Source organism: Amblyomma maculatum, chromosome 1 (genome assembly GCF_055883805.1).
Source record: "Amblyomma maculatum isolate TAMU_Amacu chromosome 1, ASM5588380v1, whole genome shotgun sequence".
In the NCBI taxonomy this organism is placed as follows: Eukaryota; Metazoa; Arthropoda; class Arachnida; order Ixodida; family Ixodidae; genus Amblyomma; species Amblyomma maculatum.
Window position 1 is genome coordinate 446,828,060 of NC_139344.1, and position 20,243 is coordinate 446,848,302.

General features: G+C 46.6%; 1 protein-coding gene across 3 annotated transcripts in view; it reads left to right on the plus strand.

Moving 5' to 3' along the window:
* The window catches only part of Lmpt (four and a half LIM domains protein limpet), a 310,360-nt gene that overhangs the window by 235,757 nt on the left and 54,360 nt on the right, over window positions 1-20,243 (plus strand). Inside the window, exon 1 of one of the 3 annotated variants that reach the window (XM_084602647.1) lies at window positions 7,286-7,798. The exons of the other annotated variants lie outside the window; for them this stretch is intronic. The gene's annotated coding sequence lies outside the window, so the exon portion shown is untranslated. Of the gene's footprint in view, window positions 1-7,285; window positions 7,799-20,243 lie in introns of those variants that run through there. 3 annotated transcript variants of the gene reach the window in all.

Sequence of the window (20,243 nt, forward strand, 5' to 3'; positions counted from 1 at the left end):
TGAAATCGCGTTTTCGCTACGCTTTTTTTAGCTTGAACCATTCCAATTACCATGTGAATAACAGTATCTTAATAACCTACAGTTGCCTCAGATCTGGTGTTCTAGAAAGAGCTTATCGCGTTCTTGAAAGACGTGAGTCGTGAATCTGGAGGTGAATCGTGAATCTGCCCAGGTCCATCATTATATGAAACAGAAAAAAATTAGGAAAAGAAATTGTGAATTTCGAACGAGGAAAGTAAATAGGCGAACGAAAGAAAGGGAAGAAGTGAAGAAAGGACAACGTAGGAAAAGAAGCAATAAAGACTTGAAAGAAAAAAAAAAACTTGGCATATGCCCCTAATCCAATTCACATCTTAGACTAAGCGGCCATGATCCTCAGAGTGACGAGTTGTGTGGGACACAGGCACACAAGGCCTCTGCAGAGCTACCTTCCTCGCCCTCGCAGTGACCCTTACTTTCATGTGAAAAAATGTTTGTCCTCATTAGTTGTAGCGCTATCGGCGGCGGTATTTTAACCAGAACCCAGAATATAATAGTTTCCTGTACGTCGAAACAAAAAAAAAAAAAAAAAAAATAAGACACGCACACACACACACACACACACTCACAAAGTCCGCTGCGCCGGATGTTTGCGAGCGTCACCCGTCGAGTTCTTCCATTTGGTTATGCCCGTCGCTGTGCACGACGCCGAATATGGTGGGCTGTCCAAGAGGTATGTAGGGGAGAGTGAAATAGCTGCAGAAAAAAACGCGCCCCCGGCCTGCCGGTCTTATTGCTGCTTTGCATTAGAGCATGAGGCGCGTGTACTTCTTTCCTGTTCAGTATTTTTTCTTCTCTTTCGGTATTTGGCTGGAAGGCCTTGTCTTTGTCAGCTATCAATTCGCATTTGTGCTGCGGCCTCTCTCTTCGCCGGCATTGCTTATGTGCTGGGTACAGCTCCATTTCGAATCTATATTCCTCCGGAGTGTAGCGCAGCCGTCGTGTATGCACTGGCATGCGGTGCCCGCATATTTCCGGGGGCGCTTCCTTTCCCCCCGTTTGACAGAGCTGCTGGCGACTTGCTCTTTTTTATGCGTAGGCGTTTCGGCAGCATGCGCGATATCTACCGACCCTTCCCCCCCTTCCACACACACACCTCGGCTTACAACAAGCGCTCCTCTTCAATTCTTTCTTTACGCGCACAGGCGGTGTATTATTTCCGGCCCAATGTGTACATTTCCAACGGACATGCGCTGCATATTGCCTTTACTAACTCGGATGCTGATGCTGTCCGGCCTGTCTTTCTCGCTATGCAGGCCTGTGTGCGCATGTGTGAGAGTGTCTGCCCCCGTGGCATCTCGAGCGGGACAGATGAATTATGCCCGTCTTGGGCGTTGATATATTGGTTAGTCCACCGCGTATTGTGCTTTGGGCCCCGCTTTCGTCTCTATGCAGCGTTATCAATTCGAGTGTGCTTACCAACCATATGGCTTGCCTTATGGCAGACGGATCGTAAGCGGACGTGAGAGTGTATTGGGTTTGCTTTTTCTAGAGCGAGGAAACGGGGAAAACAATTGCGGCTGATTTTACTTACGTGTGCGTAAAATATGTGGCGCCATCCCAGTCGGATCATGTACGGGACATCGTAAAATATGAGAATTATTGATGTAAAGAATAAATGTGCGGAAGCTTGCTAGAAAAAAAACAAACACAAGATAATAGGCGCCGCTTAGTCGAGCAAGATGTCCCCCAAATTAACGCATAACTAAAAATGACGTACTTTGTAGTTCTCTCATGTCAAACCTCAAGGTGATCTGGCTCCAAACATTTTACCTTGAGCTCTCTCCCTGTTCAAGAAACACCATTGTCTTCATTGGGATCCAACGGCGGCACACCATTGCGGCGTGGAGTAAATATCGTCGCGTTTATGAAGTTTCATCTGCGCTGCCGTTTCATTTAATTTAGGTAAACTTGCCGTACACATAAGCCATCTGGCCGAGTGCGGGCAAGGTCCGCGAACAAGGTCCGTGACCGTTGCTGCCGGTATTTTCTAAAGGCATAGAAAATATATTGCGCATTAGAATTACGTGATATTTTTCTCGACAAAACTTTCCCTTGGACTATCAGCATGCTTTTAGGAAGCATCGATCAACAGAAACAGCCATTTTAACGCAAAAAGAAATTATCATACAAGCATTTGGTAAGAAACATATAGTACTATGGATATGCATAGATTTCTCAAAAGCATTTGACCTGGTAAATCATAACATCCTTGTTTCAAAATTATATAGATATGGCGTCCGCGGAACACCCCACGTACTACTTAAGTCGTACTTTACAAATCGAAAGCAGTACATAGGAATTAATAATGTTAAATCTTCTCTGGAAACTATTTACACTGGCGTTCCACAGGGAAGCACACTCGGGCTGCTTTAATTTCTCATTTATATTAATGATATTGCACACTATACACGGGGCGTATTTTTTAACTCCTATGCAGATGACACCACTATCTTCTTTTCCGGGATCACGGAAATCGACATTGAAGAACGAGCAAATAGCGCTTTTACTTGTATAGCTGGGTCAAAGCAAATTGCTTGAAAATTAACCCGAGCAAAACAAAAGCTGCGTGTTACTTACCGGAACGAAAACATTTATCAGGTAGCAATTAACATGTGAGTAGGAATCGAACAAACTGAACTTGTAGATTCGGTCTATGTACTCGGAGTGGTATTTTCCAATCGAAAGTGTCATCAGCGTTTGGCTTCATGACTCGAATAAGATTTCTACCTCCTAAAAGCAAGGTGCTATTATATAATGATCTCGTGTTATCCCTTTTCCAGTACTGTAGCCTAGTTTGGTGTACCGCAGGAGTAACTAGTTTATCAAGAATACATGTGTTACAAAAAAGAGCCGTCCGGTATATCGCTGGTGTAAATTTCCATCCCACCAAAGAGCTTTTTTCGAAGCATGATCTACTTTCGGTGCTCCAGTTATTTGATTACAGACTTACACTGACTTATTAATCTAACATAAAATCAAATAGCAGTTGTATAATTTCCCTTGCATACATAAAAAAAAAAAAAATCCTGGAAGCAGACAAACTCGACATAAAGAAATATACTTTGTTCCAGTACCTCGCACATACGCATATACACAGTCACTGCATTATACTGTACCCACATTTTTGAATAAACTACATTTTGCCGGATTTTATCCAGTTTGCGTATCGTACCACGATGTCAGCCTCTATTGCCGAGGAGAGCTGTTATAACTTTGTAATCTTTATTTTTTTTCCATCATTGTTTTCTGTATCAGGACTGCTTTCCCACTTCTTTCCTTGTATCTTTGTGCTGCATTTTATAACGTTCGTTCGTTTGTACAGAAGGAACAATACATAGTTTTACCCGTTCTTTATTTGTATAAACCTATTTAGGTAAAACATGCGAACTGAGTTTTTCTCCTGTCTACTGCTCTGCTAACGTTGTATGGGCGCCAAGACCTCGTCAAGCTGTTTCTACAGCTTTTAGTTCTGGCCCCTCCTTTTTTTGCTAAAAGGAAATGAACTAGTATGGGATCAATATACCAGGCAGCGTAACAAATAGGAGAGGTGTGGCATAGAGGGAGCCACCCTTGCTAAAGACAGATACTTCAGCCGTGTCAGACAGGCTGCCAATACAATCGAACAACGAGAAGCCAGACTGGATCATTGGTGAGAAACTTATTTAGTGCGAAAGAGAGCCAAGGTAGAAGCGGCAGCAGTGACTGTGACCGCGGCTGATAGTTTGTCATGGAACTTGGTTAAATCATAATTGAACGTCTACAACTTTTGTTTCAAGCAGTTTCGTTAGCAATGCTTACAGTACATGATGAGCGCCTGGTATCTTTACATCAAAAAATAAATTCCTTTTGATAAAGTGAAGCGCACTTATCTCATTTATCGCCGTACACCAAAACCAGGCTCGGATCAAGTAAGCAGTGTGGGAATGAAAACAAAATGACAAAAGGTGCTGTACGGGGGACTTCGGACTAATTTGGATATTGCGGGGCTGAATTGCGGAACGATGTGTAATCACAAATCAGTCTTAAATCGACCCATTATACACGCTTTTGTTTGCGGATATGTGAGATAACAAGAAGCGGGGCTTTCAGATTGCTTTCGGACTGTTTTCGCCTCACCTCGAGAGCATTGCATAATCCCGGTGGTCTGGAACGCCAGCACAGGGCTTCAGTAACGTTTTACACGATAGCTTTTCCAGCTTTAGGTCGAAAACGCATAGCCGTAAACTAGCATGGAGAAAAACGTGTCGGAAAAAATACGCACGGGAGTTTATGTCAGCATTGCCACGCAACCGTTTTTTCTTTTTTTGTTTTTCTTTTTTTAGCGTACAGCATGGTGTACCATTTCAATGTGCACTTAGCAGCCATCTGCTAGTCAGATTTAAAGGTAATTGGCAATAAGGATTCCAACCAAAGGCCTATGTACCTGTAATTCTATATCATTCATTTTAAGTGTGAGTTTCCATCCAAGATGTGTTGTGAATTGTGTTGAATTTTACGGCGCATGCGCAAGTAAGGCTATCATGCGCCACGAGCAGTTTCCTCACAAACCACAAACGAAACCAACTAGACACGTTAACACTTTGCTAAACTCTGTGCTACTTTCTCAGTTCCGAAGATTCGTGGGATGAAAAACTGTTTAATTCGCTATTCCCTATCGCGTTTACTCCTAAGGCAAAGCTTGAGCTTCCATCTAGGTTTTTTGCCTGTATAGAAGCGCGCCTGCCGCTGCCGGATTCGAACTCCTGCTTAGTATTCGAACGCCTTTAAGCTTAAGAGGAATGTAGGAATTAGGAAGAGGGAAGTACTGAGCACGTGTAAATAAGGGCACTCGTGTTTACTTCGCCGACATATGCGTTGTAATCGGTAGCGAAGCTCATAAACATTTCACGCGTTATCCTGCGCAAGAGCTAGCTCGCAAGAAAAGTTCAAGGTTGATGGAAGCAAGAAAGCGCGTTCTCACCTGTTTTTCGAGGAAAGATAAAAAGTGTGTTCCTTTGAGTAAAGCGAAATAGATTCTTAACGAAACACGTGAAAGGTGTAGAACATTAAGCAAAGGGCGAGAAACAAATGTCAAGGCGTTCATTTAGTTAAAAAAACGAAACAACTTAAAAAATGGATGGACAGCTAACAAAGCGCAATAAGAGAGCATAGTACGTATGTAAAGCACCTGGGTCTAAGGATAATAAAGCGTGGAGTGGCGCCCTTAGTGCTACGCTTTGAGTGAGATGTGGCTCGCTGATGTCATCATATAACTGTTTGGCAGAATTTGACGTTAAGAAGAAACATCGGGTTGCGACAGTCATATTTATCTAAAACAGTGCAGTTTGTTCAGGAGCGGGATCACAATTACGGGGATAGCGAAAATGCTTGAATTTAGAGTTTTAGGACCCCTGAATGCTACTTGGGGTAAAATTTTAATGCAAGCAGTTCGCTGAAATGATCTGTGCAAGTATTCGGCTGAAATATTTGGGTAGTACTTTTGAAATGGGAATCGAGTCGACACCACCGAGATTTTAACAAGGCCTTTGCATCACCTTCTCTCCCATCAGCGAACGTCATGACAAGCCGATGAGCGATAAAGGATCAGCCACTGAATCTGCGCGTACAGGCTTGGGTAAAAGGGCGAGATGACATCATGTGACTCGACACAGATTCGCGCTCGCACTTTCATTTGCTGGTACTTTATCGCCATCCGCCTGTCGTGACGTAGGCTGCTGGCGAGCGCAGGCCTTGCCAAGATCTCGGTGGCGATGATCGAGTCCACTGGAACCACTGGAACGGAATGGATAAAGCGAGAATTTTTATCTTTGTTGCTCGTGTCATATGTCACAACTGTATGTTAATGAGTACGTGTGTTTCGAACGGGCCCATCTGTCTGTCTGAGGCCGTCGGCAGGAGTGGCTAACTTTGGAAGCACGTTTAGAAAAGTGGATCGAGCTTACCAGGACGTCTGCATCAGAGACGCTAATTCCAGGGCACGCAGGCGCGTTGATGCGACTTCGTCATGCAGAGATTAATATCGGCTGGTTTTTACATAAGACGGTAGGTTGCGACTTTATAAAAATGAGCAGTTTTCTTTTTTTTTTTTTCATAGAATTCGGCGTGGATCGTCATGAGCATCGCTATATTGCGCCACTGTTTTTTGTTGGCTTTCCTAGGATTTGCCCGGGTTGACATGCGTGAAGATATCGGGCGAATTTAAAACCAATGGTCAGAAAGCGGGGCATTTTTTGAGAGGCGTCTATGTTCTACGGGATAGAGGGCGGGGCAACGGTGAGGGTTCCTCAAAACGGCTGCAGTAAGCGTGGAGGACCGATTCAACGCCGACCAACCAGCTGGACGTGATTAGTGCGTGCCGCGTGACTAGCCTTTCCTTTGGGACGACAGCTGAAAGCGCTTTGCTGCCGGTTCTGCGGGGACAGCTGCGGCGGCGCGAACGAAGCGAGTCTCCGGCGTGAGTCATAGGCGTGCGAGCTCGCGCGCGCGCAGAGGAGCAGCTCCTGCACGCGCTGCTGCTCTACTACTGAGTCGCGCAGGCTTCGCTTGATCCACGCGACGGCGGTTCCTGCGTCGTCGTCGTATAATAAACGATGGTCGGGCGCCGTGCCGAACCGGAATTGCCGGCTGCGAGCCGCCCAGCGCGTCCTTTCTTTTTTTGTTCTGCTCGTGCATTTCTTCTTTTCGCCATGGCAACGGCGTTAGTTTTGACTTTGCCGGGCACGGGCAGGAGCAGACGCGTGCGGCGCGCCGCATTTCAGTCGCGGCACGTATAAGGTCGTTTCGCCCGTCTACGCTGGTTTCGACCGCGTTTTTCTCCCCGCGGCGGCGGAGGAGAGTGGACGTCTCGCTGGCGGCAGCACCAAGTCGCTTCTGCTCGGTCCGGTGTCACGCGTTCAGTCCCCTCTTGCTTTAGTGTGAAATCCGCGCCGTGTGACTCTGGGATCGCTCCGTTGCGGTGGTTTCCCCCGATCCCACTGCTGGAAGGGAGGGGACGGCCTCCGTGGCCACAGGACGTCCGGTCGGTCCCCCTGCGAACGCCTCCACTCTGCCGGCGCGACGAGCCGGACGCTGGCCATATCGGGCGTTCCAAGCGGGCAGACGGCGAGCAGCCTTCGCCCGAAAGTGCGCGTGGGATTTGTTTCCGACGCTATAGCCAGAGGTCTGGGCTGTTTATACGCCACGTTGGCTAGCCCCCCCCCCCCCCTCCCCCCCTCTTTCTCTCTGTGTGTGTATGTGCGTGCTTCGCAGTCGTGTTTACGCGTCTTCTCACTTCTCCAGCGACCGCTCACCCAGAAAGGAAGAAACCACAGCGCTCCGCAACTGTCGTCGCCGTTGCCTGCGTGTACGTGTTCCAGGGCGCTCGTCACGGCCAGCGGTGCGTCACCTTGTGACGCAGCGTCATTAGTGCGCACTCGGTTCTGAAGTCGGTGTGTTTACCTCTGCGCAAAACAGTTCGCGCCTGTTCCCCTCGCTCAGTCGGTATAAGGTTTTTAATCCTCCCGTGAGCATCCCTTGCCCAAAGCAACTGAAGTCCGCATACATCGCCGTTAGGAAAAACTATCGGAGGATTTGTTTTTTCCTGGGGCTGTCACCCGTGTGCGATGCTGGTTGGCTGAACATGGAGACGCACTGACGGGCGTCAACCGTCGCCTCGCCAACTGTGGAGAAGCTTGTGCGGTGTGTTCGATGAGTGTCTGTCCAGCGCATCTATACCAGGGCCCTTGTGGAAGTGACCTGTGGATGTTGTCTCTCTAAGGTGAGCGCCGGGATTCTGACCGTGGCGGGAATCCTCTTTTTCCATGGCCGCCCATTCCCTGGGGTGCAGCATAAATTCACCTCTCGTTTTACCGGCTGCGTTTTCATGCCGAGCTTCGTGCTTTTTTTTTCTTTTTTTTTTGCGGCGAAGCTGACCAGTGCTGCCGGTTAGTGGACTCTTGTGACCCCCCCAGAGAGCATGGCGCGGCAGAACGGAAAATAAGCAAACACGGTGGGACCGTGACCGATCGATGTTCGGTCCGGGAACAGGCGGTCAGCCCAGTTCTAGAAGGCCGCTGCTCTACGGCAACGGTGTTTGTCTTCTATGGAGAGCTGAGTCTTATCTCGCAAGCCTCAGGCGTATACCTTCCCAAGTGACACAAGGTTTGTTCAATTAGCTGGACAAGATAGGCACCAGTGGTACTTAATCCGGATGCTCCTTCCAGGAAAAGCAGTGATGGTTTCACTGTTTTCACGTTCACGAAGCATGCATTGTATGAGTTACGAAAGTATAAACATATTGAATGTGACCGGCAGTTAGAAGGGCACCGTAGTTTCTCGACTCGATAGTGAAAACTGAAGAAATGATTGGACATTTATTTTTAGTTTAGAGGCGTGAACATGGCACTGTGAGTGTAATCTCTTCAAGAAACTTCGGATCTAACATTTACATTTCGTCTCGATTAAACCTTGAGTAATGTTTAGGAGATGGCGACAGGTCGAAAGTCCACTAAGCCAGTTTGACTACGAAATTTTTAGTGTCAGTCACTACAGGCAAGGACGGGCGATGCCTTGGACACTAGGTGGCATAGAACTTCTCAAGAGCCAACAACACCATGGAGGGTCTTAGAAAATGATTTCGTTTAAAACACGCTCAACAGATCACATTCATGACATCAATATTCAGACAAATATGAACCCAGATTTGTCTTCTGGTGGGCTAGTTGGTGTAAATTACTTATTTTCCAAAACTGCGCGAATAAAACACGGACAGAGCGATGAACACAAGAACACATAACACGCACATCTGCGCTTGTTTGTTCCTGTGTTTCTCGCTCTATCCTTGTTGCATTCGCGCAGTTTTGAAAAAATATGAACCTATAAACGACTCAGCATATGTGGTACCTTCCATAGCGATACCCTATGTCGCTTGCTGGGAAGATTGGGGTAAATGGCGGGCTGGAAAGAGTCATCGCGCGAGATTGGGCAATGATGTCTTGATATTCGGTTCGAAATATCTAACCTCCTAGTGATGAAGCTTTGTTACGCGATTGCGTGTGCAGCCTGTTCGATGGAAAAAGGTGCCGATATCGCCGTATTGATGAAAACAAGTACGAAAGGACCAGATTACGTGCGTGCCTTCTGCATGAAAAAAAATGAATATATATATACGAACTTGAAAAGCATAGCATAAACGTGAAAGACTACAAAAGGAGATTTTTTTTTAGCCCTGTAAACTTGTGGCTTTCTATAGTGACGTCTTTGGCGTGAAACGTATTCAGCTGGTAGTTGTGAGTTATGCCGCATAACCTTTGTTTCCTGTGCACAAGCGAGCATTCATGGTCTTTATTGCTGTGGGCACTGAAAAGAGATGTGTGCACATTTTTTCTTCATCGTTTATTCGTGGCGATTGTGCGTAGTTTGCCTCATGTAGGCACAACAAAAGGGCCGAAAAGGAATTTGTGCGGCTATGCCATCCCAATCATTAAGCTCAGGTTTGTTGTATTATTCGAGAATTGTTTGACTAATTTTATATTTACTGTAAAATCAAGATAAATTACCTACACTAATAAATACATATCTCCGCATCGCATTAAATTCACAGAACGATGTGAATGTATATATTTTTAAATAACTCTTTATTTTATTTTGAACACTCCGCATTTTAGTAATATTAGTGAAGGGGCAGCTCAGTTGTTGCAAAAAACAATAAAATGTAAATAAGAAACGTTGCGTTTACTGGCACATAATACAGCCCTAAAACGCGCTCCGAGAAGATAACATCTAGTGTTCTTAACTGCTATGACAGCTAGGCTTGTCATTCATGTTAAGTGCAATATTTTACATTATATTTTTACCCTTAGCTCGAAAGGTAACCTCTGGAGTTTTTGGATGCATTTAGGATTTATCTGTTTTAGAAGCTCCAACCTCATTAATACAGGTTGTCGAAATTTCCAGAGTCCTCCAGTACGGCGTCTCTCATAGCATGAGTTGCTTTGGGACGTTAAACCCCACACCACACCAAACCAAACCAAACTTTATTTTCGTGATTGATCGATTGCATGCAGTTTCTACGAAAAATGGACTCTCATCATGCACATAGACAATACATATTACAGCCGGCTCTAATCACACAATATAATTTGTCAATTCTGAAGCGATAGCACCCTAAAGTGCTGCGTTGGGCGCTCCATATGACATTAGTTGAGCAGGTGAAACTTCATTCTCTAAAGAAATTGGCAGCGGTTATTTCTATCAAACTGATTATATTGTGAAAGAAAGGGCTTTTTACGTCTTATTTGTTTTAACCCTCTTTTAGCGCGAAACCAATACTACGCCAGGTCTAACCGCTCGTTCCTGTGTGCCGCGTCCGTGGTCCCCGAGCCGGCGCTGCGCCTAACAGAAGAAGAATAAAGCTCGGTCACCCGCAGCTAATGCTTTCGCTCAATATTCGGTTCAGCATGGTTAAACCCTAGTAATTTTTTTTTTTTTACATGATACTTACTCGATACAAAGTTTCGGTGGCTATGGGATTGGTGCGCTGCAGTTTGAGTTGCACATGCGGCGACACGTCTGAGCCGCAGCATCAAATGGTGGAAGTTGAACCGTAGCCCCCGCGATTACCTACGAAAAATACGGTCTTGCAGTGCTTTTTAACAGCTGCGTGCCAGACGCCCTTGTTCGCGCAGAAAAACGAAAAACCAGCCTCTTTACTGTTGTTGGATGATGTCCGCTGCGTGCAGATTAGCAGAACGGAGAGCGGGGTAGGAGGGAGGGGGGGGGGGGTGCAAATTTTTCCTTCACAAGTTGCCCCATTGTGGCCTTCCAAAGCAATGATTCGTCTAGATTACCGGTAGTATCTTTTCGTTTCAGGTCGCAAACACTTTAAAACGCCGACATGAGGCGGAAGTCAGTCATTTTCTCTGCATTCCGCTTCCCTCCATCTTCTACGCACGTGCGACTGAATACCATCCGCAACGAGAGCTTCTTATCGACAGCAAAACACAGGGCATCACGACGCACGTCTCGAGCACCGATCGACGCACCCTGCAGTGGTGGTTGCAGAACATCGTGGCTCGCATGCTCTTCCGGATCCGCAGGTTGGCGGATCAGTTCCAGGGTGGATTTGAAAGTTGTTATCTATCGTACCCAGCAACCAGGAAGCTTATCTGAATGCATATGCGCTATCGCGTGCTACTCCACTCGGCGCTGGCGTTTCCTTTTTCGTGCAAATTCGGATCTGTGCAGGTCGCTCTTCATGTCTTGTTCGTTTGTGTCGTAGTAGCTGTACCGTGTCTCTCTTAACGAAAAAAAAAATGTTGTACGACCTGATCAGCTTGCTAGACTGATGTTGAATTCACCACGTACCTGCAGCGTCGTTCGTATTGGGCTCCCTTAGGCAACACACAAAAACAGATGTGAGAACTGTAGCGATGGGGTTACTTTAGTCGTATAGTGTCTTTCCAGTTGGGATGTATGGATGCGAGAGTTGGACTGTGAAAAAGGCTGACCGCCAAAGAATTGACGCATTTGAATTGTGGTGCTGGCGAAGACTCTTGAGAGTTCCTTGGACTGCCAGAAGATCAAATCAGTCCATATTGTCGACCATAAACCCTGACTGCTCATTGGAGGGTCAGATTATAAAGTTAAAGCTCCGCTACTTTGGTCATCTGATGAGAAGAGAGGAGTCGCTGGAGAAAGATTTGATGTTGGGAAAGGTTGAGGGTCGCCGTAGAATGGGTAGGCAGCGAACGCGATGGTTAGATGGCATCCTCGAGGCACTGCAGATGAAGTTATGTGATGTTAGGAAGATGGTGAAAGACCGGAAAGCGTGGCGTGACATGGTCCATAGGGTCACGAAGAGTCGGACACGACTGAACGACTGAACTGAACTGTCATAATGGCAAGTGCGTAACAATGATATTCGTAACTTAAGGTCGATGCGTCTTGCACTTAAAGACACGAGCACTATAATTTTGGCGTGTTGTTGGAGTGACTTTCTTTGTAAAACGTCGACAAAGAGTAGAATGAAATAAAAATAAAAGCTCCGCAAGCAATGGTAGCTACCCTCCGCGGTGGAGCAACTGTTAGGGCAATCGACTGCTGGACCCGAGGATGCAGGTACAGCATCCGGGGATCCGGGGGGATTTCGCTTGTCCAGTTATGTCTCACGAAGATTACTACAGTGTAATACCTAAGCCCAGATGTTTTTCTTAGGATCTTTTAGATGATATGTCATTAGGTGTTGTGGATTGAAATGTGTTTGCGAGACGTTCTTTGTATGTTCCGTATAAAGGGGCTGAAAATATTATGTGGAGGCCGCAACTTTTAGTAACACAATTGGATACCTCGGGCGCTCGATTTCTCTGTGGGCAGGCGAGAGTACGCGATCATGAGGCTTGGTGCCTAAATGGCATTTAATGTAGCCTAAACGACAAACTGCGTTTGATGCACATTGGATACCACAGAAGGTTTCCGTTTATTGCACAGACGAACAGACTGGCCGAAGGAAACACAAGCTTTTGCAGATCATAAATTATGGGCCCCCTTTGTATTAAGGAGGGTCGCCTCTCATCAACACTTTATGCGGTAAAAGGGAGCGTCCCCAAGATTTCCTATGTGGAGTTCGTATACGGTGTCGACGTTGCCAATTTCGATTTAGCTGATCAATCGAAAATTCCGTATTCGATCGCGGAAAGTAGGACCCTCTTAGAGCCTGGTCAGCATCAGTCGCGTTTTCAGCCTTGCATGAAGTTTCTTCCACATAGCGGTGTGTTCATTGTTTCTCTTTCCCGCCCTTCCCTCGCCACCTCTGCCAGCTTCATTGTGCCGCCACGTTCGCATGCCGTTGCATGCTTTAGGGCGCTGTATACTGTTACGAGGAAACACGCAGTTTTTTACAGAGGTGTTCGCAGAAAGCTGCGAAGTTGGCCGTGTAGTTAATCGCGCTTGCCAGCGCTGTCCGCCCCAGTTAGTGTGTGTTTGAATTTCACCAGGTGGAGCTACAGCACGTGCGGGCTTTCTGTAATGAAAGCGAGCAGTTGGAGGCGTGTTCTCCGTCAGCTAGGCTGGCCGAGCGCCCACCGCTGTGCTCTCAACACTCGATCGGTGGCGAGATAATACGAGAGAACTCTCGCCTTACGTCCGCTGCCGGCACTGCCAGCCTGCCTGCTGAGTGTGTGCTGGCCGTTATGCATGTGTAATAGTGCTGTCATCCTCCATTTATCTCGCGGGTCCAGAGCAGAGTCTCGGTAGCGTCTTCCAGCTTCGACCTTGGCTTCTGCCTGGGCCGTCTTAAGAGCTCTCGCCAAGGCGGCGAATGAGTGAACTGAGGCAATTATTCGAAGCTGTGTGGGCAGAGCAGCTACAGCCCACTGACTACTGCGGCTGAGTGGAGTGCGAAAAAAGGGGAGAGTGCGTGTGAAGCATCTGAGGCTTTTTTTTTCCTTCTCCTTTCTAATTCCTCGTGCCTTTTGTGCGGCAAGTGCGAAAAATTTACAAATAAAGCAAATCAACATGCCACACAGAGATTGCATGAAGTTAGTGCGGGAGAAATTACGAGCTAAATGGCAGGCTGCTTGGGAAAGTGAAGCAGGGAACAAGCTTCACTCCATAAAGCCCATATTAGGAGAATGGCAATCATGTCAACATCAGAAACGATTCATTGAGGTAATTTTATGTCGTCTGCGCATAGGTCATGCACACATCACCCATAACTTCCTGCTAATGAAAAAAAGATAAACCTGTATGTGAAATGTGTGGACATGAGCTAACAGTAAATCATATTTTAATGTCATGCTCAAAACTCGAGGAGCACAGGAAAAAAATATTTTACTGTATTTTACAAAGAACACATTCTATTTCATCCCGCGTTGCTTTTAGGCCAAGAAGCACTTATTGATTTTTTACGTGTTTACAGATTTTTAAAGGAAGCCAATGTTTTAAACCAAATATGAGCAACGTTACAATAGCCACTTGATCGCCTAACCTTGCGCTTAGCGCATGATAGCCGCAGTTGCTTATGCGCCATAAAACTTCATATAATCCATATAACTAACTAACTATCCACTTGTCACACTCGAGTGGCGATGGCGCCTTCACGTTCTGTGGGGAAACTGAAAAGGAAGTTCAGACTTCTGACATAGCTCATTCACGCCTACATAACGTTTTTCGGAACTGTCCGAAGTGCGAAATAATCTCCGGATGTGACGTGCTATCGCTATAGAGACGCTTGTCTCTAAATAAAATCTTTCTTATGACTATACCCGTATAAAAACGAAACTGGGAAATGAGATAGGAGGCCGCCCATGAATGTCATTAGTCCAGCTTCGAGGTTACCTTACACCTAATGTATTATTGGTACCGAGTGGAATAGCTTTATGTTAAAGACTTTGAAGTGATTGGTTTATTTTACAAAGATGATACTGTCCAAAGTGCCTGGTTCCGTAACGGTTTAGTTAAGGAGGTTGCTCATCATTTCTGTGTGTGTGTGGGGGGGGGGGGGGGGGAGGTGGGGAATATGTATTATTCATATATCTGGTTGCTGGAACCATGGGCGCCCAGCAGGGCAGTGACTGCATGCTGCTGGACTGATGAAGAGGTGAGATATTAACCAGGCTTATCCGGGAGGGATCAGTTAAAGAGATCGAAGAGTCCGCTTGTGTAAATAATCATTTATGGTCATGAAAGCCCCATATGAAGAGGTTTATTTTTTCTCTTTTGCGTCACAAAACGCATGGAAGAGAGCTTAAAGTACTAGAAAAAGTATGGCTGACACGGTGCGTATTTATGAAAATATGGGTAATATTTTATCAGGATGAGTCCACAAAATTGGGCGCACCTATATGCCTAAAATTTTTAGCGCAGTGCGGCTTTTGTTGTTTTAGGCTGCTCTTAATGTCGATTGCAAACGGCAGTTTTTTATTTCGTCCTTATCATGTTTCACGATTGTACCGGTATACGGAAAGAAAAAATATTTTTTTGTTCTACTTCCGCAAACTTACGACAGGTTCCGGTCACTGGTTGCTCCGTTTCACTCGGCAATCGGTAAAGGTAGCATATTTCATTGGTCGGCTTTTATGTGACTAAGAGTGCTTTTCTTGCTTTAACTAAAGGATCGAGACATCGGCAATCTTAGGTTGTTTTCACCACTCGCGGTTCGACAAATCTTGTTGGCCGACGTGACCTCTGCGTAGAAAGGGAGAAGGCAGGAAAAAAAGAAGGAAAATGATATCGATTAAAAAATGGAAAAAAGAGACAGAAAAACAGCGCAAGAACCGGAGCGCCGAAAAACGTTCCCGACGCATCCCAAAAAGGATCAGTTATTATAACTGTCCTTCGAGCTATGGAACCTCAGGAAGTAGCGCTTTTCCTATACTTTTTTTTTCTCATTACGGACAACGCACATCATAAGACGGCTGTCCGTTTCCATTAGCCTTGTTCGTCTTTCCACCGGCTTCTCGGCGCGTCAACATGCACAGTTTTATGGTAATACTCTTCTTCTCGCACATGCACGAACCACGTCAAAACGCGCTTCAGACACAATCCAATCTCGGAGTCGCGGAGGGCAGCTTGAAAGCAAAGACGTGTTCCTTTTCAGGCTCCCCGATGCTCCTCCGATTCCTAGACTCTCGTCGACTCAGATGTGGAAGAGCAAAGTGACGGCACTCGGATAGATCTGGCGGTGCTTGCGCATTCTGCGATTCCGGCTGGAGGCTCTCTATCTGAGTTACAGGTTATTTTACTAAACACGTTAGCTTCTTTGGTTCTCAAGATAATGCATCAAAAGCAGGTTGTATTTTCGACGCAAGCAAAAAGGCAAACGCCACAGAGATTTGGGCACACGCGTACGATCTCTTTCTTACGGGGCTGCCGCTATTATTTTGCTTCGGCTCTGTGAAACAGCGCAAATAGAAATCAGCAAGCTGGGCCAGGGGGTAGAACAGCCTCTGGTTTCCACATATACGTATATAGGAGTATTTACTTTGCGTGTTTCGTAGCTCTGGCTAAAATAGTTAGTGGCGGTTGTGTGAGACTAAGGCAGAAAGCAGGGTTTTTCGGTTTTGAAATTTTTAAAATGTAGTATTAATTTGAATTTGAATGATGAAGAACAAAAAAAAAAAAAAGAAAGCGTCACGATGGCTACAAGTCAAGTGAGTTTGTTTACAGAGAACACGCATTTTTGTATGGAAAGGATACGTTTCTGGCAAGCATTTTTTTTTTTGTAACATCCATATAACATAACATTCAGTTGAGTTCCTTCTGATTGTCTTTAGAGATGCATCAAAAAGACTTCCAATATCTGGCGTTCTTCCTTCGTGGCATTTACTTGAATCAAACGTGTTTACTTTGTATGAAAGTACGTGTGTGTTAGTGTGTGGGTGGGGGAGGGGGGAGGAGGGGGGGCTCCTTGTCATCATGTTCACACTCTTCATGCAAAGTTAAGCTGACAATAGGTGGAGGCAAACTGTTTCATCGTTAAAGTGCGACAACAGGACCGACTCGGACCTTGCAACAGCTCAGTTATTCTGCGTAACCAATCCGCACGTTGCGCACGCGCTGCTCGCATTGTCTAGTGGAATTCATCGAAATTAATTCTATTCTCCTCACTACACAGACGTCTGCGAACGAACGTGAGGATGGAGTATCCCTGTTAGATGGGAGGGGGGTCAGTAATCAACAAAACCGGGGAGAACTCGTATCACATTCCCATTGCGTTAAGGCACGCTGCGTTACCCGGACGTTTGGAGATATCTGCGGTACGCGACGCGTGCGGTAGAGGTAGCGGGTCGAGGAATGTTGGCTCCCGCTTACATGACGCGACCCGGAAGCCACGCTGCCGACGCAGGCCGCTTTATTTCCGGTCTGTTTATTCAATGCCGACGCGCGAACTAGTCGCGCCACGGGCGCTACGTGGCAGGCTAGGCGGCGTCTTCGGGCGGACAAACATTTTCTTTGCACATGTGAAGCACAAAGCGAGAGAGGACAAGAAATAACAAAACAGGACTGGCCCCAACGTGCCAAAAACCGACCCGAGTTTTAGCGCTCGTCCGTTAGAACACCTTCTTTTTGGCGGTTTGATTATGGTTTCTCGAGCGCGTTCTATTTTACCTCCCCGCATGCCTTTTTTTACGGCTCCGAGGCTTGTCTCCGTGAAGTCAAACTGCTGCTGCTGCTTTTTCTGCTCGGTCTCCTCCGACTGTGGATGGGAGAGGCGGTAATAAAGATAGTAGAAACAGAATGGGAACTCTGGGAGGTCTCCGGCATCTTGACCTGCATATTCTCGGCACTCTAACGAAATTTGGCAGGGAACTCGCGTAAATATAGAGCACGGCAAAGCGGTGAAGCCAGTCGGCCGGCCGTCGTTCCATCGTTCGTGACGTCAGCTGAGGCTGCGACGTTAATTCGCTGTTCTGAATACGCTACAATACTCCTCGTCCTCTTTCGCACGCGTCGTTCTCGGCCTATCCTCCTCGCCCTATATCTTTTTGCTCCGTTGGGACTAGCGGTATTCTCGCGGGAACTGTCTCTTTTGCACACGGCACTGGGCACGTTCGCCGCAAAGCTTGCCGGTGCTTTTTGCCGTTGGTAGGGGTGCAGTGCGTGTGTGCTGGTGAGGCACGATGCGGTCGCTGGGAGGCGCTCCCGACGGAGAGGTGCGCATTCTGTCCCGGGGGGTAGAATGCGTTCTTATGGGAGTGCCGCAGCTCACGGAATTATGGGATACGGAGTGCACATCAACGTCGTCGACTCTTCTCTCCTTTTGCGCACGGCACTCACTGGATATTTTTCGCGGCGTCGTGCGGTCGTCGTGTGTACTTTGAAGCATGGTGTGTGGCGCCTTCCCCAGTACCTCATCCCCAACCACTCGGTTTCCCATCGTTGTCGCTACCCCGCCCCTCTCCAATCTCGGGCGAAATCTTCTCTTTGCGCAGGCTTGATTTTATTTTTGTGGTTCATTCTTGAAGGCACAACGCCCGTCTGTTTTTATAGCTTGCTCTCGCTCAACAGCGACCGTTTGGGGGGCATCTCTGGGTCGGAACACATCAGGCAGCGCGCTGCCACTTCGTCCGGCCGCTGTGCTCAGCAGAGCGTTTAGGTCGTAGCTTTGATGTTGTCTTTTGCTCGCTTTTTTTTTTTCACTTTCCGTTTGCCTTGACTGGCATGGACGCGTTAATTTGGCGGGGGAGGCGTCAAGAAGTGTCTGTCCCCAAGGTGCATTACCAAATGACTCCTAGACGTTGTAACGATTTTGAGCATGGTTTGCCTGCTGACGTTCTCCCCTGAAGCAGTGGAGAACTGGAAGAAAAAAAAAATGGAGGAGTGAGAGGGATGCAGGGGAAATGCGAAAGCACTATTTTCTACCGTCTGTTCCTTTTTTTGTTCCTCCATTTTTTCCGCCAGGGGACGGGCAGTGCCACTACGACCAATGCCGCTTATTCTAAGGCGGTATCTTTACTATATAATTCGCAATAACCTGTCACTGAAGTGCCATTACAAACCGGTGGTTCGCTATTTTTGCGCTGTCTCTTTATAGCCAGTACTGCGTTATCACACAGAAGCTTCACATATAGAAGGCGCCAAATAGTTATCGCTTTCATGTCACTCCCAGTTCTCCCATTAAGATGACTATACTCGAACGAACGTCACTGATGTAGCGGAGTAGCCACGCCGGTTTCTATCTCGGACAGAACACTCTCTCGAAGGACAGGACACTCCGTCCTCGTTCTTTCCTGGTTGTTTCCCGCTAAACGTATTCTTTTCTACGATAAAACAACTGGCCAAGCCGAACGTTTCATGTAACTAGTACTCTTGTTTGTTGTGAAGGAGGCAACCCATCCGGCGAACGTTGTCGCATACTGAAACAGCACCTTTACTTGGTTCTCTTTACTGTTTGCCTTTGTGCTTGTTCTAGACTGAATCCAATCAACACGTGCTTTATGGAGCGTGGCGGAGCCGTAAGGCCTAAGAGCAGAAACGCACTGTAGGTAGCTAGGGGAACTGCGTGCTCAGCGGCGTTCTTGCTTAGTTCGTTTTTCGCACTGCCTCCTCATTATTTATTATCCTCCGAACTAATTGCGTTAAAGGGAACCTCACGCAGCACAACCAACACTAGAATGGTTGCCGCTGGCAACGAACGTGCGCCTCGCTAGAGGCTAACCCAGTGCAGCGACTCGTCTGGCAACAACTGCGGGTCGCACCCCAGGTGGTGTCGAATGTCGCACAACGGCGTACTAAATTAAGAGGCGTTGCCCCCGGCGCTTCCGAATTGCCGCACGAAAACTTTTATTGCGATAGCAATATTTTTTCTTCTGACGTGCGGGAATACCGCTGTTTCTCGTCGCTCGCGTATTTTGTACGTTGAACAGTTCATATTAGGGAAGCGCATCGTGTTTTTGACGCTTCTGATTGGATCCGGAAAGAGGGTTCTCCAGGTGTGAAGAGAAAGGGGGACTAATATAGGGGTTACCTAGACGGGCTCGAATCGTTAATTTCCTTTCTGTTGCTTGTATGTTTGTGAGAGACACGGATAGATTAGCGTGTCTAATTCAAAGAGGGAGACTTCTCCCGTGATGCATTATCGGAGCTACCTGTTGTATGCGCCGTTTTGAGGTGGAATGTTGCAACTAGTCGCTGGTTTGTGCATTTTTTACTTTGCTGTAAGAAGGGCCTTTCCCGGAAACAATAATTTAAAAAACATTTAAGCGCTAAACGGGTACTAGTGTGCATATGCTCTGGTCTCAGGTACTGGCTTTCACGGGAAGGGCGAGCGGAGGTTTCCTCCCGCCGAAAATCAACCCAGTGAAAAAAACAAACAAAACAAAAAAAAAAAAAACAAAAAACAAAAGGACATTTTATTTTGTCACGACGGAATTTCTGTGCTGGTTTTGACCGTGGATCTGCGATTTCTGCGGAATTTACTGTGGTAGCAGCAGAGTTGTGTAGTAACGACAGAAAAATGCTGCAGGCTACAGGAAATTACTGCAGAAAAAATTACAAAGATAAAATATTATTGCATAACTAAAGAGAACTTTGTTGCTCTTACAAAACTACAAAATATTGTGTCGTATACCTGACGTGGTTCTGTAGGTGTTTTTTTTTTTTTTTTTTTTTTTTTTGAGAGGGATGTATTACAGCTTTCGTTGCTTGTTAAGGAGTGCGCGTTCTGTTTTGATATTTTGCTTCGAGAAGGGGTCAGATACTAATTGTAGCCGGAAGCTTAGGTT